This window comes from Camellia sinensis, chromosome 8 (genome assembly GCF_055761805.1).
Source record: "Camellia sinensis isolate YWXY chromosome 8, ASM5576180v1, whole genome shotgun sequence".
Taxonomy (NCBI): domain Eukaryota; kingdom Viridiplantae; phylum Streptophyta; class Magnoliopsida; order Ericales; family Theaceae; genus Camellia; species Camellia sinensis.
The window spans coordinates 53,195,083-53,211,885 of NC_138968.1; the positions used below are offsets into that span (position 1 = coordinate 53,195,083).

The 16,803-nt window shown below is 33.5% G+C and overlaps 1 long non-coding RNA gene across 1 annotated transcript; it reads right to left on the reverse strand.

Moving 5' to 3' along the window:
- Positions 1 to 9,013: 9,013 nt before the first annotated feature.
- On the reverse strand, positions 9,014 to 16,022 carry LOC145796535 (uncharacterized). Its single transcript, XR_014337010.1, has 2 exons — positions 15,875 to 16,022; positions 9,014 to 9,233 (listed from the first exon to the last, which is right to left on the reverse strand). It is a non-coding gene; the product is annotated as an uncharacterized LOC145796535 (long non-coding RNA).
- Between the last annotated feature and the right edge of the window lie 781 nt (positions 16,023 to 16,803).

The window sequence follows — 16,803 nt, forward strand, 5'->3', positions numbered from 1 at the left end:
TTCAAAATATAAATAGTCATGACCACGGTATAAAATGACAATCAGAATAGAGGTCACCAAAGTGAAAATCAAAACAGAGGTCAATGGATCCATGACAAGCATTTGTGGTAACTCAAGATATGCGTAAAATATTTTATGGTGACTCAAGGTATAATATTACTCGCCTTAATATTGATCCCCAATTTTTACGTCCATTTACCACAACCAACCACCCCTAATTGCTAACTCCCTTTCCTCTAGTATTTTATTCATTTTTTTTTATTTATTTTTATTTTTTTATTTTTTTTTTGCTTTCAACTTACCAACACATGTTTACTATTTATACTAAGGCAAGCCGTAGGCATCAATCCATGAGGATGCCCCAGATCAAGACACGTTGCTCCATAATAGCTTAATACATTTCCAAATCTTTATCCATTAGTCTTTAACACTTATCTCAAACTGTACTTATTTGCTTAGCTTTAGGCTTAATTTCACTTTGGCCCAATTCTTAAAATAATTATATACCATCTTTTTGATAGGACACAATGACCCCCTAATTAAATTACATTTTAGCACATATAACTATTAAATTATATATATATATATATATATTTGATATTAACGTGGTGTTAAAATTAATTAAACATTTCGGGTGTCACATTTCTTCCCTCCTAAATAGAAGTTTGTTCCCAAACTTGTCGTACTTTGATTTTCGAAAAGATGTGGATATTTGGCCCGCATTTGATTTTCAGTTTCTCATGTTGCTTCTTTGACACGATGATTTCTCCACAAGACTTTTACAACAGGTATGATCTTGTTTCGGAGAATCTAGTCAAGACGGTTACTCACCTTAATATTGATCCCCAATTTTTACTTCTATTTACCGCAACCAAATTCCCTTTCTTCTAGTATCTTATTCATTTCATTTTTTTTTTTTTTTTTTGGCTTTCAACTTACCAACACATGTTCACTATTTATATTAAGGCAAGCCGTGGGCATCAATCCATGGGGATGCCCCAGATCAAGACACGTTACTCCATAATAGCTGGACACATTTCCAAATCTTTATCCATTAGGCTTTAACATTTATCTCGAACTATACTTATTTGCTTAGCTTTAGGCTTAATTTCACTTTGGCCCAATTCTTAAAATAATTATATACCATCGTTTTGATAGGACAAAATGACCCCTCTAATTAAATTACATTTTGGCACATATAACTATTAAATTAAATATATTATTATATATACATATATTTTTTGTTGATATTAACGCAGTGTTAAAATTAATTAAACATTTGGAGTGTCACATTTCCCATATCTCATCAGTGGTATCAGAGCTAATATATAAAACAATTTTTCATAACTAATTTCCAACAGTGGTATTAGAGCAGAAGAGTTTGAATTTATCAGAGCCAGAAGAGCCTTAAATTGCAAAAATTCTGCAAAATAGAGAAGAATAGAGAAAAATCTAAATTTTCCCAGAAATTAAATTTCTCAAAATTCATTTTTAAGTATACCAGATTGAAGTACTCATCGAGAGGATTTCAATAACGTAAAAATCAAGCAAATCAAAGCTAAAACGAAGTCGTACGAGCTAGTCAAAGATCGCCGACAAAAACTACGCACTGCTAGGGAAGACGCACCAGAACATCAAAACAAAAGAAATTATTCAATACATTGCGGGCAAAGTTATAGCCAAGTCATCAAGCCTCTAAGCCTCTAAGCCTCTGAGCTAGAGCCATAAGGGCTTGGAAAAGGATAAGAGCATCAGAGCTAGAAGGGCCTGAATTTATCAAAAAATAGAAGAACAGTATCACAACCTAAACCTAGTATCTAGAGGCTAGGCATAACGATAGGACAAAAACATAAGTCAATTCCAAAATGTAACAGATTAAAAACACAACAAAATAAAATAAAAGGGTACCCAAATATTAATTTCATTCAAACATACATTGGAGCTTTTGTTTTTATTTGTGTACGATATCAGAGCTAGACTATGTTACAATGTGCCCTGAGTCTACTCTAAGTCCTGGCCCTGCTACAACCAACTTATGGACAAGGGGTTAACACATGGTAGACAGAAAAATATTATACTGAAAGCGTAATGGATATTTATTCAGACTGAACAGAGAATTGTTTGGTACAAATAAACTATTAAATAATAGATTACATAATACGGAAATCATTTTGAATGACAGACATATAATATAGAAATCATACAAATTAAATAATCATAACCACGGTATAGAATAGAACATAGGGTCTCTAGATCCATGACAAATAGAGGGTCACAAAGTGACCAATTAGAGGGTCAATGTGTATTTAAGTCCCCTAAGACATGAGACCATCAGAAGGTCACTAAAGTAGCAAATCAGAGGGCCAATGGTTATTAAAGTCCCTAAGGCATGGGACTTTCGTAGTGGTACTTACAAAACAGTTATTCAAAAATATATTTAATAAACAGAATTATCCATGAGTTTCTCTTTTTCAGCAAATAGGATTTTTTTAACAAATAACGAACTTTAAAACTAATATAATTTGCAAAACAGATTTTACAAAAATAACTTATGGTAGCTCAAAATATAATAAAACTTACCTCAAATTTGATCATTTACTTTCACTTCTGATCCCGGCTCACTCTTTCATATACCCCTCATTTTTTTTTTTTGGTTATTTCATTTCCATGCAAACTTACCTATCTATAGGTGATATAGCCCTCACTATTCACCACTGTTCAACCATTTGGCTTACCACTTTTTCCAAACACGTGGCTTACCACATGGCTCACCACATATCCCACATGGTTTTGCAAGCTTGAAGCAAAAATTTGCATAATTTTTCCATATTTTTACTATGGCCCAAAAATGTTATAATTCCATTTTTTTCAAAGATAAAGTAAATATATTTTAGCGTGTCACATTCTTCCCTCCTAAATAGAAGTTTGTCCCCAAACTCGACGTACCTAGATTTTAAAAAAGATGTAGATATCGGACTTGCATTTGACTCTCAGTTTCCCATGTAGCTTCTTTAACATGATGATTTCACTACAGGACTTTTACCAGAGGTATAGTCTTGTTCCAGAGAATTTGATCACAACAATCAAGGATCTGTACCGGTTTCTCTTCATAAGATAGATCTGGTTGAACTTTCAGGTCCTCCTGATCAATGACATGCTCTGAATCCTGTAGATATTGCCGAAGCATTGAAACATTGGAACACATTGTGGACATTGGACAACTCTGGTGGAAGTGTAAAACGATATGCTACAGGGCCAATCCTTTCCAGTATACCATATGGTCTTATGTAACGTGGATTCAATTTTTCTCGTTTTCCAAACCGAATGATTCCATTTGTTGGTAAGACTTTCAAGAAAAACATGATCTCCTATTTGAAATTCCAAATCCTGCCTCTAAACATCTGCATAGCTTTTCTGACAGCTCTGAGCAGTGTGGATTCACTGTTGAATGAGTTGGATTTTGTCACTTGTCATCTGTATAATTTCAGGACCTAATAACTTTCTATCTCCAACCTCCATCCAGCATATAGGCGACAGACATTTCCTCCCGTACAGTGCTTCATACGATGCCATCCAGATGCTCACTTGGTAACTATTATTATAGGTGAATTCCACTAACGGTATGCTCATCCCAAGTACCTTTAAGGTCTAACACACATGCTCGCAAGATGTCTTCTAACGTCTAAATCATTCTTTTGGATTGACCATCAGTTTACAGATGATAAGCGGTGCTAAACTTTAGTATTGTTCCCAAGGCTTCTTGTAACCTCTTCCAAAATTGAGATACGAGGTGAGGGTCTCGATCTGACATGATTGACACCGGGGCGCTATGCAATCGAATTATCTCCTTGATATATAAAGTGGCAAGTTTATTAAGCAAATACGTGACTCTGACAGGCAGAAAATATGCCGACATCGTTAATTGATCTACTATAACCCATATCACATCGTACTTTGAAGCTGATTGCACTAATCCAATCACAAAATTCATGCTAACGTGTTTCCATTTCCATTCAGGAATAGGGAGTGGTTGTAGTAGCCCTACAAGTCTTTAATGTTTCGCCTTAACTCATTGACATTGGAAGCATTTAGAAACATAGTTTGCTATGTCTCTTTTCATTCCCGTCTACCAATAACGCTCTTTCAGATCGTGATACATTTTCGTATTCCTAGGAGGAGCTGTAAATCTCGAGCTATGGACCTCTATCAATATTTTCTTTTTGATCTCTGGAATGTCGAGTACACAAATTCAATTTTGAAACTTTAGTATCCCATTGCATACAGTAAAATCAGAATTAGGCTTACTTCTTTGCTTATCGTATCTTTTCTTTAAAAGTTTGTCCTCACACTGACGTGCCTTAATCTCATCTATTAGCGAGCAATCCTTCAGTCTTGTGTGGAACCAACTCCCAATCTAGTTTTTCCAGTTCCCGTGTAAGTGGTTTCTTGTCAGTGAGAATGCACACCAAATTTCTGGTAGTCTTCCGACTCAACCCATCTGCTACCAAGTTAGCCTTGCCTGGATAGTGCTGAATCTTCACATCATAAGCTTTTATAAATTCTAACTATCGTCGTGACCTCATGTTTAGTTCCTTCTATGTAAATAGATACTTAAGACTTCTATGGTCGGTGTAAATTTCGCATGTTACTCTATAAAGGTAATGACGCCAAATTTTAAGAGTGAAAATCACTACAGCCAATTCCAAATCATGAGTTGGGTAGTTTCTCTTGTGAGTCTTCAATTGACGTGAGGTGTACGCAATAACCCTCCCATCTTGCATGAGGACGTAACCTAGTCTATTATGTGAGGCATCACTATAAATTAAAAATCATTTGTTTCAGTAGGGAGTGCTAGTATAGGAGTTGACACCAGCCTAATTTTTAACTCCTGGAAGCAGCATTTTCGTTTGTCGATCCAGTCGAATGGAATGTTTTTCTGGGTCAATTGAGTCAATGGTGACGCAATCTTTGAGAAATCCCAAATGAAATGTCGGTAATATCTTGCCAATCCTAGGAAACTCTAAACCTCCGATACATTAGTAGGTCACAGCCAATCCACGGTTGTTGCAATCTTTTATGGATCAATAGAGATGCCACCCTTGTCAATGACGTGGCTGAGGAAGTGTACACTAGTGAGCCAAAATTGGCATTTCTTCAACTTGGCAAAAAGTTTGTGATCACGTAGCGCTTGAAGAGTTGATCTTAAGTGTTTCTCATGGCCTTCTGGTGTTTTAGAGTATATGAGGATGTTATAAATGAAAACAATGACGAATTCATCAAAATAGGGTTTTAACACTCGATTCATGAGGTCTATAAAAGTCGTTGGAGTGTTCGTGATGCCAAATGGCATGACAAGGAATTTGTAGTGTCCGTAACATGTTTTGAAGACAGTCTTTTCAATGCTTCTTGCTTCGACCTTTACTTGATGATAACCAGACCTCATGTTGATCTTCGAAAATACTTGAGCGCCTTGAAGTTGATCAAATATGTCATCGATTCACGGTAAAGGGTACCGATTATTGATGGTAATCTTGTTTAATTCTCGATAATCGATACACAATCTCATTGTACCACCCTTTTCTTCATGAACAATACCAGAGCTCCCCATAGTGGGGTACTTAATTGTATAAAACCCTTGTTGAGCAATTCTTGAAGTTGTGTTTTCAATTCTACAATCGACATGCAATAAGGAATTTTTAATATCGGTTTTGTACTAGATTGGGTTTTAATGATGAATTCGATTTCTCAATCAACTAAAGTGCCAGGTAAATCTTCAAGAAATACATCAGGAAATTCTGGGACTACAAGTGTTGAATTGAGTGTTAGGTCCACTCGTTGAGTATCGACCACATAACAAAATATCCACAACAACCTTCTCTCAAAAGTCGTTGGGCCATCATAGAGGATACTAAATATGGAGGGGTAGAAACTCCAATTCCATCAAAGACAAGTTCACGATGCTTTGGTAACCGGAAGAAGACCTTTTTGGTTGTACAATCAATAGAGGCATGGTTGGCAACTAGCTAATCCATTCCTAAGATTATATCAAAACTACTGATGCGAAGTGGAATCAAATCCACATACAAAATTTCACCTTTAAGGGATATAGCACATGATTTATATATATCAGTACTAAGGCCTTGTTTGGCAGGCAAGAGTTTTAGCCTAAAAGCCAAAAAATTACTAAAAAAATCAAAAAGTCTATAACCTATACCAAAAAGTCAAAGATTCCCTTTTCTCTCTATTTTTTGCACATCTTTTTGTAAAAAACCAAAAATTCATTCCAAACTAGAAAATTTTTATAATTAATTTTCAATAGTGGTATCAAAGCCAGAAGAGCCAAAATTTATCAAAGGTATAAGAGCCTGAAATTGCAGAAATTCTGCAAAATAAAGAAGAACAAAGCAAAGTTCAAATATGCCCAGAAATCAAAGTTCTCAAAATTGATTTTTGAGTATACCTGATTGAAGTAATTGTTGAGAAGATTGCAATGACGTAAAAATCAAGCAAATTGAAGCTAAAACAAAGTCGTATGAGTCGGTCAAAATTTGCCGATAAAAATTACACGCTCCTCTTTTTGACTTTTGCACCTCGAGCATGCGGCTACGGTTTTGTCACTTGCATGCAGAGAGATAGCATGTAGAGAAAGCTGGCTAACTTTTTTTTCTTTTTCAATTTTACAGGCTGAAGCATGCAGAAACTGATGCTCCTTGCATGACAGACAGAAGTGACAATGCTTCACGTTAAGAACAAATTTTAGCGCATGAAACAAATATTTCAAATAGTAAAACTTTAAAATTTTCATAAAGTTGGACAGTGACTTGTCACACCGGACCGTTTAAAAGAGTAATAAACTTCTCGCTATGAACAACTTAAGGCACTGAAGTAACTTAGACTTAGAATAGATAGGGGGCAGCAGACAGGGTCAAAGATAGAATAGTAGTTTACTATTCACTACATTCAATAAAACAAAGAAAAAAGAAAGCAAATGGAAAATATTTGCACCTACGTGAACATGTTTTACCATAAATGACATATGATAGCAATGCATACATATATTCAAATTGTAGTTAAAAAAGTCTGATTTTCCATGAGTATGCTTGTCTTTTTTTTTTTAATTATGTATTTAATGTATATAATATATTGAAAAGAGGCACAATATAATCAAATAATTTTGTAATCGGTACAATATAAAAATATATTTTGTGACAAATGATTGTAAAATATGTATATTAAAAAATCACAATTTATCCCATAATATTTTAGACATCATCAAATTGAAACCATAAGATTAAGAGAAATTTTCATAATTAATTTCCAACCGTGGTATCAAAGCCATAAGAGCCTAAATTTATTAGAACCAGAAGAGCCTGAAATTGTAAAAATTTTGTAAAATAGAAAAGAACGTAGCAAAGTCCAAATTTGCCCAAAATCTATTTTTGAGCATACCAGATTGAAGTACTCATCGAGAGGATCCCAATGATGTGAAAATCAAGCAAATTGGAGCTAAAACGAAGTCGTATGAGCCAATCAAAATTTGTCGATAAAAGCTATGCGTTGCTAGTTCTGGATGTTGAAAATCCAAACCTCAACTCACATAAGAAGCTTGAAGAAATCAGTAGAAGGTTAAAGAAGCATGAATAAGGAAAAACGAGAAGCTTCACAGAAGCTTCATTTATGAAGCTTCTCATTTTTCCATCTTCATGCTTTTTCAAACTTTTACTGATTTCTTCAAACTTCTTATGTGAATTGAGGTTTGGATTTTCAACATCTAAACTAAAATCTATATATAGATTAGGTTTGGACTTTTTTTTTTTCTTCTTCTTTTTTTTCTCTCTTAGTTTTCTTTTGTTTCGTTGAGTTCCTCCCACCCTTCTTTTTTCTTCTGAAACTCCATTTATAGACATATTAATGTAAAAGCAAAATAAATAGAATAATAAAAAAAGGACCGACACCGACCATCACCCTCAGCATATCTATATATATTATATTAATTATTATATATATGCACGATTGAAGGTGCACAGTTGACCCGAGCATTTCTTCTTTTTTTTTATTCATATAATATATATATGCACGATTGAACGCGAGCCTCTTGTATTGAGTGGGTGATGGTTACCAGCCTAAATTTTGTTTGTTTATTATTTTTTCAATTTTTAATTTATTTTAATATAAAATATCTAAAATGTATTATTTACACTAATTTATAAGAAAAAACACCAAAAATATGTACAAATACGGTCTAAAATAATTTGGCCAAAACTGGTGAAGGTTGTGAGTAAAGCTTAAATCTGAATTTTCTACTAAGAAATTCATAAAGTAACATATTCTAATTTTCATCATCGGGTGTTCGGAAGAAAACACTCAAGTCTTAAGGCTGGTCAAAATGGAGCATTTACAACTACTTGTATCCAAAATTCAGAAATAAAATTGAGTGTGTTCTTCTAATTATTCTCAAAATACATCATTGAGATCCTATTTCCATATCAGTGGTATCAGAGCTTATATAAAGGAAATATTCATAATTAATTTCCAACGGTGGTATCAAAGACTGAAAAGCCTGAATTTATCAAAGTCAGAAGAGCCTGAAATTTGCAGAAATTCTGTAAAACAGAGAAGAATAGAACAAATTTGCCTAGAAATCAAAGTTCTCAAAATGTATTTTTGAGTATACCAGATTGAAATACTCGTTGAGAGGATTCCAACGACATAAAAATCAAACAATCGGAGCTAAATCAAAGCCGTACAAGCAGGTCAAAATTTTTCGATAAAAATTATGCATTGCTGGAGAAGATGAACCAGAACTAGCAAAACAAAAGAAATTATTCAGTGCATTGCGGGCAGAGTTACATCCAAGCCGCCAAGTTTCTGAGCCTTAGAGCCAAAGAGCCATAAGTGTGACGTCCAAAAATTTGAGGACATCATAATAAGGTTTAAAACTAAAAAAAAAAAATCAAATTTTCTTAATTAAGAACTTCTAATCATTGTTGCCACCAAGTTTGCCATCATCCATTAATTAACAAAACATAAATTGAAAGTTCTTAAATTACAACTCTGAAGCAAACTTAAAGCTTGGTCTTAGTACATTCATGACAGAAAAACACAATTAAAAAAAAATAGAGAAAACTAGATAACTCAGGAAAGGGGTTTATGGGACTTGGGCACACTTCAAGCTTACCAAGGCTGAACACCGTCTTCCAAGACCTCGGTGTTTCCTTCGGTTTTTTCGATACCTAGCATAAAACGCCAGGGCAATGGAAATGCCAATGAGCGATGAGCTCAATATGATACTAAACCGAAAATACCCACCTCGATAATAATACTCACAAATAATGAATACTGTCTAGTAACAGAGTAACAAGTAACGTTTAATAAAATAAGCATAGCAGGAATGCTAGCAGTTAAAATAATAACAATAGATAATAAGAACAATGGCAAGCGGAAGTAGAAATTCATCATAAGGAAAATACCAAAGTTTTCTTTTGAATTCTCATAGGTTTAGTTTATCAGGTAAGTCTAAGTAACTCCCCGCGGAGCACCATTTCTATTCAACCACTAAAGAATGGCCACAGGCAATTCTAACTCCCCCTTAGTCAAATATTCAAATGTTGCTTACTGTAATTACCAATGATGCCCACGTACCAGGGTTATGTACCCGAGTCGTGATATCACAGTCTACACTAAGGGAACAATCTAAGTTGTAATGCCTACACCACCAACCTTATATCACCTATATCGATGTGAGCCAAAATACCTTCCTGTGCCATGTTAGGGTTCGCAACTCACTCGTGCAAGACTCTAAACCAGGCTCACTCCATCACTTTTAACTTTTAATGCATTGATTCAAGTTCGTGTTTCTTTACTTCGTCAAATTCACATTTTGATACGTACGTGAGTTTTAGTTTGAAAACCATAGTGACATAAGGTTTATATAGCATGACACAACCATGTATGGAAACCAAAATGAATATTACAGAAATGTCTTAGGAGTCATCAGAAAATTTCTTAGAACTTTCCACACTTCTTGTTTTCAGCACTGAATTATTGGACTAAAAATAATGAAACTCATACCAAATGAAGTTCAATTATTACAATATTTTAACTGTTAGTTCATTGAGTTAGGAAAATATTTCGAGAAGAATTCTAGGGCTAAAAATGATTTTAAGATGGAGAAATAAAATTTGGAAGAAAAATTGATTTCTGGGATAGTGAATTACAACAACTTCCCGCACAAGTAATCTGTGTTTGAAAAATAAAAAAGAGCCTCAAACGATGTCCAAAAGAGGTAAGGTTAGAATTTTTTGCTAGATATTTGAGTTGAAAACACATTTACAGAAGAGCTTGAAGACTGAAAACCAATGGAAGATAATCAAATAATTTTGCTAAGAAAATTGGACATAATCTCTCGCATTTTAGTAAAACTACAATTTCTCCTCTTAAACATCTCCATTTTTAGTAAACTCAGTTCCCAATTAAAGATAACTCATATATATAACTATCCCAAGTGGTCTTGTAGAAACATAGATTTTGTGGAGAAAATGGGACCTGTTTGAAGTCACTATTTCTACTGTGTTGTAAGCAACACTTATGACAAATATTTATTTCGATAAGGAAATGGTGTCCAATGATTTTATAAAAATTTTAAACATGTATAGAACACCTATATCTACTCCCAGTACAAACATATTTATAAATAAATAAATAAAAATTATTTTCAATTTATTAGAGTATTTTTCAACCGATAAAAATCTGAAACAGTACAAAAAAATGTAAGTTTCAAGTAAAAGGGAACCAACCTTATCTCATTTCACTCTCATGCAAGATTATTTCAAAACAATGGAGAATATTTGAACACATAAGAAGATAAAATCAGTAGCTAAATGTAAACACCCAATTTTGATTGCCCTTAAGACTTGGGCGCTTCTTTTTGAACACTCAATGATGAAATATTATACTGTGCAATCTTTCAAATCTTCACCAAAAGAATTTAGTTTTGAGCTTCAAACCCAAACCTTGCACCCCATTTGGACCAAAACCTGTTTTTCTAGTTTAACCACTCAAAAAGCAGCAAAACCAAAATTGATTGACAGGCCATTTTATTGGGCCAGCCGTACATCTTGTTGGCCGGCCAACCATGTTCAGTGAAGCAGATATTTTGCAGTAGCAGGTTGTTCCCATGCACGGGATTTGACCAGCTACTCTCTTTTAAAGATATTTCTATTGGAAGGCAGTTGAAAATCTGTAAAAAGACCACCTTACCTCAGAGTTTAGGGTTAGAACAATTTCCCAAAGGCTTAGAAGATTGTGCAAAGCATTTCTCCACCTTCTTGAATATAGATACACTATAGATACACCATTGAAGCTCAAACTTGAAGCTTTTTGATGAAGTTTTGAACCTTATTTCAAATACTTGAGAGTGTGTGGATTGAAGTTTGTGAATCAAGAAGCTCTTTCTCTTTTCAAGAGGTTGATCTTTGAAATCTTTTCATTATCTTTTCTTTCATCCTCTTGTTCTTCATCCTCTGTTTTAAACACTGATTTTCAGAGTTGTTTTAGGCTTAAAAATGTGATTTAAACCTTGTTAAAGGTGAAGGGTTAGCTACCCTTCCATAGGCTTGTCCATAATTGTGCTGTCTTTGTTTTCTCCATAATTTTGCTCATTTTTCTTCATTTTTAGATTGATTTCAATATTGTTTTAGTTAATTTTTGTATGAATATGGACTGTATATATGTGTTTAAAGCTTTAAATAGATAGATTAATTCTTGAATCTATCTTTCTTCTTCAAAGTTGTTGTAAGCTCTCTTCTAGTTCCCTCTTTGAAGCATGGAAATGGATGTCTCATCCATATTCCATGAGTAGGAAGATGAGCATACAACAACTCTTTATAGCTTTCACTCATTTACCTAGTCTTGTTTTGATTTTGCTTTCAAAAATGGCTTTCTCTAAACCTATTCTCTCCAAATTTGAGTATTCACTTACTCTTATCTTCCATGAGATATAGTAGGTTCTAGCCATCTCTTTGAATGCTTCCTCTTCTTAATTTTCCTTAGCTTTGTATTCATTGATTTCTGTCTCATCGCTTCATTAATCATCATCTAAATACCCTTGGGATGTTTGATGATTTGTGAAGCAAACCTACTCTCTCCTTGAAATCTTCATGACATGAGGGAACATGAGGGATGAACATCCTTTAGAAACCCTCTATTTTTGCTCTGTTCCAGTTCTGTTGTAACAGGTCTTTCTCCAGAAATAGTAGATGGCTGGCCACAACCTTGTACGGCCGACCAATTCATTAAGTCAGCTGACCACTTTGTCTATATGGCAGTGGTGGTTTTTCAGCAAAATAGAGCAGCTCCTAAGGTCCAGAACAAAATTATTTTTTTCTGGCTGTGAGCAGGGCAATTTTTGGCAATAAGCAGAGGGGGTTTCTAGAGGATGTTCTTACTTGCACATATGTGATTTTAGATTAGTCGCTTTGAGATTTGTATTTGTAATAGTTAGTTAATTCATTTGTTTTTGTAATAATTAGTTGATTAGGCCATTCAGACCCTCTTGTAAGAGGGCAAATTTGTAACATTTGATGTATGTCTTCCAAACCTCATTTCTTTCTCCCTTTTATTTAAATGCTTACCATAGTTGTTTAGCATCATATTTTCTTTTATCATTACCATGATTTGTATCCATTTTTGCATGCATTAAGGTTTGGCTCATCATACTTGATATCATTGTATCCATATGACATGTTCATAGCCGAATCAAGTAGTTGCATTGTGCATGTGTTGCATTAATCATGTGCATTTCTTTAGGATCATGCATTTTCCAACTATTTTATTTTCTTTGGCTTGCCTTGAATGAGTTTTGGGTAAACATTTTTGCTTTAGTATACTACATGTGTGTTTATGTTACTATGTCGAGCATATTACCATGAGGCTACTTTCTTACTTGAAATATCTCTATGAATGCCTGTGGATGGAGGCTATTGTGCTTAAATTGCAATGACTTTGATTGATATACATATGAGCTCATTTTTTCATTGAGTTGCACATATTCTAAACTCTTTCAAAATCGCATAAGATCAAAGCATTCCAAAGTAAGTGACGTGGTCTATACTTGTTTGCTTCATATAGTAATGTTAGTATATTAAATAAATCAGAATATGAGTATATAATGTCTATAGGATTCATATTATGATTTAGTAGAGGCCGATCTTTGATTGGGTGAGTGGGGTGCTCGATTCATGACCTTCCCTTCCCATACCTAAGTTCTTCGAATCGAAACAACTTTGGTTATGAAGGACAAGTGGCCTTTGGCATGAATCACGAGTTTCCTAATTCTCTCAAAAATATTAGGTGGGGACTATAAAATCTAACAATGCAGTTCATTTTTTGCATCTCTTGTGATTAATGGATTTTCTAAGGATTTTTTTGGATATGGACTCTCATTTGTTTTTTCTGTTTCATATTTCACTTGTGAAACCAGATTCAGAATCACAGGAGTCTGAATTGTAAGGAAACACATCCGAAGAGACTAAACCCCTCCAAGAAGCGCGAAAAACCAACTAAAAATTATCTAATCTATGCATGCAAAGAAGGAATAGAAATCATATAGTCATGAAATTCTCATTCTATCAAAATGTGAACATGCATTAAGCTATTCTAATCACACTTGCTATGTATGTATTAATAATGCATGCTCTTGCATAATATATAAATTTAGTTAAGAATATCTAAGGGAGGATAGAGGTAAAGTATTCCTACCTCAAGAGCTTTTACAAACTATGCTCAAGATTAGTTTCAAAATGGTGACCACCAAGAACCCTTTCTTCTCTCACTCTTTTTCTTTTCTTTTCTCCTCTTTCTTTTTCCCTTACTTAGCCATGTGTGTTGGAATAGAGGGGCTGAAGTGTTCAATATAAAGGCAAAGAATTGGAGAAGTTTATTTAATTAAGAATTTATTTATTTAGTTATTTCTTTAGTTATTTCTTTCTTTACATGCCATCTTATTGGTGATGTGTGTTCTCTTTCCTTACACACCTAAAGTGGCTAGGGAGGTTGAGTGTAGACAATCTCTTACACATCATGCATGCCTTACATTGTTCAAGATAACCCTTGGAAAGGGGAGAGGCCATCAGACCATATCTTTCTCTCTCATTTTCATTTTATTAAATTTTTTTTTTTGTGTACAAAATAAAATCAATGTATATATAACCTATTCATTAGATATTTTACTCCTTGCTATCCTTTAACTAACTTAGTTATTATTTATTTAACTCATTTAGATTCCATAATTGTATTTAGATACAGAAATTTAATCACAGAGAGCTAAATAATTTTTTTTAAAGGAGTTTAATATTGATATTAATCATGACGCTTTAACATTGTAATTTAATAATTTGATAATCAATATTAATTGATTTAATATGATTATTAACAAATTAATTAGTTGTCTTAAAATTCATATTCTTACACTTATCTCCTCTTTTCCCATGTCTTTCTTTATTTTCTTTTGTCATCCTCTCTCAGCCATATGCGAGCAAAATGGGAGAAGAAGACTTACTATAGAGGCCACTAAAGCTTAGAAAAAAAGAGAACAAATTAATAAATAACTATAAAAACATTGTCACCCATGCTCACACAATTTATCCCCTAGAAGAGGTTGAGTGTATGACATGGTTTTACACCATGTGCATGCGCAAAGCAAGCCCAAGAAGGCCTAGGAAAGGGGGTAGCCGGCCACTCCTTTTTTTTCCTTTTTTTTTTTGGAGGGGGGCTACTATATTATTGATCTATCTATCTATCCAAAATTCTGACTAAAAAGTTTATTCCTAACTAACTTTCAATCAATTTAGTTCCTATTAATTTAGTTTCCTTAACTTGATTATGACACAAAAGTTAACACAAATATTAATTTAGAACGGTTTAGAATTACTACTAACCATGAAATTTTAAAATTATAAATTACTAATTGAATTACCCATATTAAAGTGACTTAATATAATCAAAATTTATAGTTGATTTTCTAAATTGGATTATACAAGTTAAACAACTGAATATATTTATCACGATAAATTTAATCGAGTATAATTGAAATTGCAATATAATACGATTTTTGAAATAAATCAATTATATGAAAATACGAGTTCTCACAATAAGAGCCAGAAAAGCCAAAAGGCCTTAGAGCCAAAAGAGCCAAAAGGCCTTAGAGCTAAAAGTGCCTGAATTTATTAGAAAATTGAAGAACATAGCTTACATAAACAAAATTTTCATAATTAATTTCCATTAGTGGTATCAGAGCCAGAAGAGCCTAAATTTATTAGAGCCTGAACTTGCAAAAATTATGCAAAATAGAGAAAAACATAGCAAAGTCCAACTTTGCCCAAAAATCAAATTCTCAAAATCTATTTTTGAGTATACCATATTGAAGTACTCGTCGAGGGGATTCCAATGACGTAAAAATCAAGTAAATTGAAGCTAAAATAATGCCTTACGAGTTGGTCAAAGTTTGCCAATAAGAATTATCTGCTGCTAGTTCTGGATGTTGAAAATTCAAACCTCAATTTACACAAGATGCTTGAAGAAATTAGTACAAACTTGAATAAAACATGAAGAAGGAAAAATGAGAAGCTTCTTGTGTGAATTGAGGTTTGGATTTTCAACATTTGAATAGAAATCTATAAATATATGATTTATGTTGTTAATTGATTGACCAGATGCAAAAGATAATAATAATCTTAAATTGGATAATTCTTCTTCTAAATCGGAAATATATTGAATACTATCATTAATTTCTTGATGCAAATCAGAAATTAAAAGCATAACATAAAATAATTATTTTAGAATGAGAAACCAAAATACAAAGGAAAAGAAAACTTACAAACTTATAATAGGTCACAGTCGTGAAAGCAGATTGGACACAACATTCACTAAGTACAGACACACAGTGAGCACAATCAAATTCAAATTCTAAACACACTCAAATTACATACCCAAATTTTCTCACAATATAGTTACACTATGATATTACACAATAGTCATTGATATTGGGGAAATCCTGCCTTCTTCGAAGAATGGTTGGTTTTTATAGAGTTAGAAGCCCAGAATTGAAATGAATTGGAGTTCGGTAAGAATCTACTTTTGTTTGTCTTTTGCTTTGTCCTTTGAAAATTGCCCTGTCGGTGGAGTTTTATCCTTTGTGAATATTATTGTCCTTGAAAGCAGCATTGATTGCATTGCTATACTTTATGAGTTGGCTTGCATTTGTTATTGTCAGTGGAGAGTGTCATTTGATGCAGAGGGAATCATCTTTATTAAAGTTCTTACAATAACATGGGGTTTGTATAGATCACAAATTGTTAAAGTCTACACCTTGACACGTGTCAGAGTAATCATCATCAAGGTGTTGAGTGGGAATCTTTGGTGATGATGTTGTAGAGTTAACGGGAGAAGATATTTTGGGTAAAGAAATTGTCGGTCGCTTGGATTGAGTGAGAATTGGAGGAAGGGTTTCCAATACAATATCATCTTCAGAGTCAAAAAGGGACTCCGCATCGGCCATGAAAATTATTTTCATTTTGATGGCCTTCTTGTATTTGTGTTCAAATTCAGATTTTGAAATTGAGTGCTTTTTTTTCTCCTAATTATCCTATTCCCATATCTCATCAATGGTATCAAAGCTTATATAAAGAAATTTTCATAATTAATTTTCAACAATGGTATCAGAGTCATAAGAGCTTGAATTTATCAAAGCCAAAAGAGCCTGAAATTGTAGAAATTCTACAAAACAGAGAAGAATAGAGAAAAGTC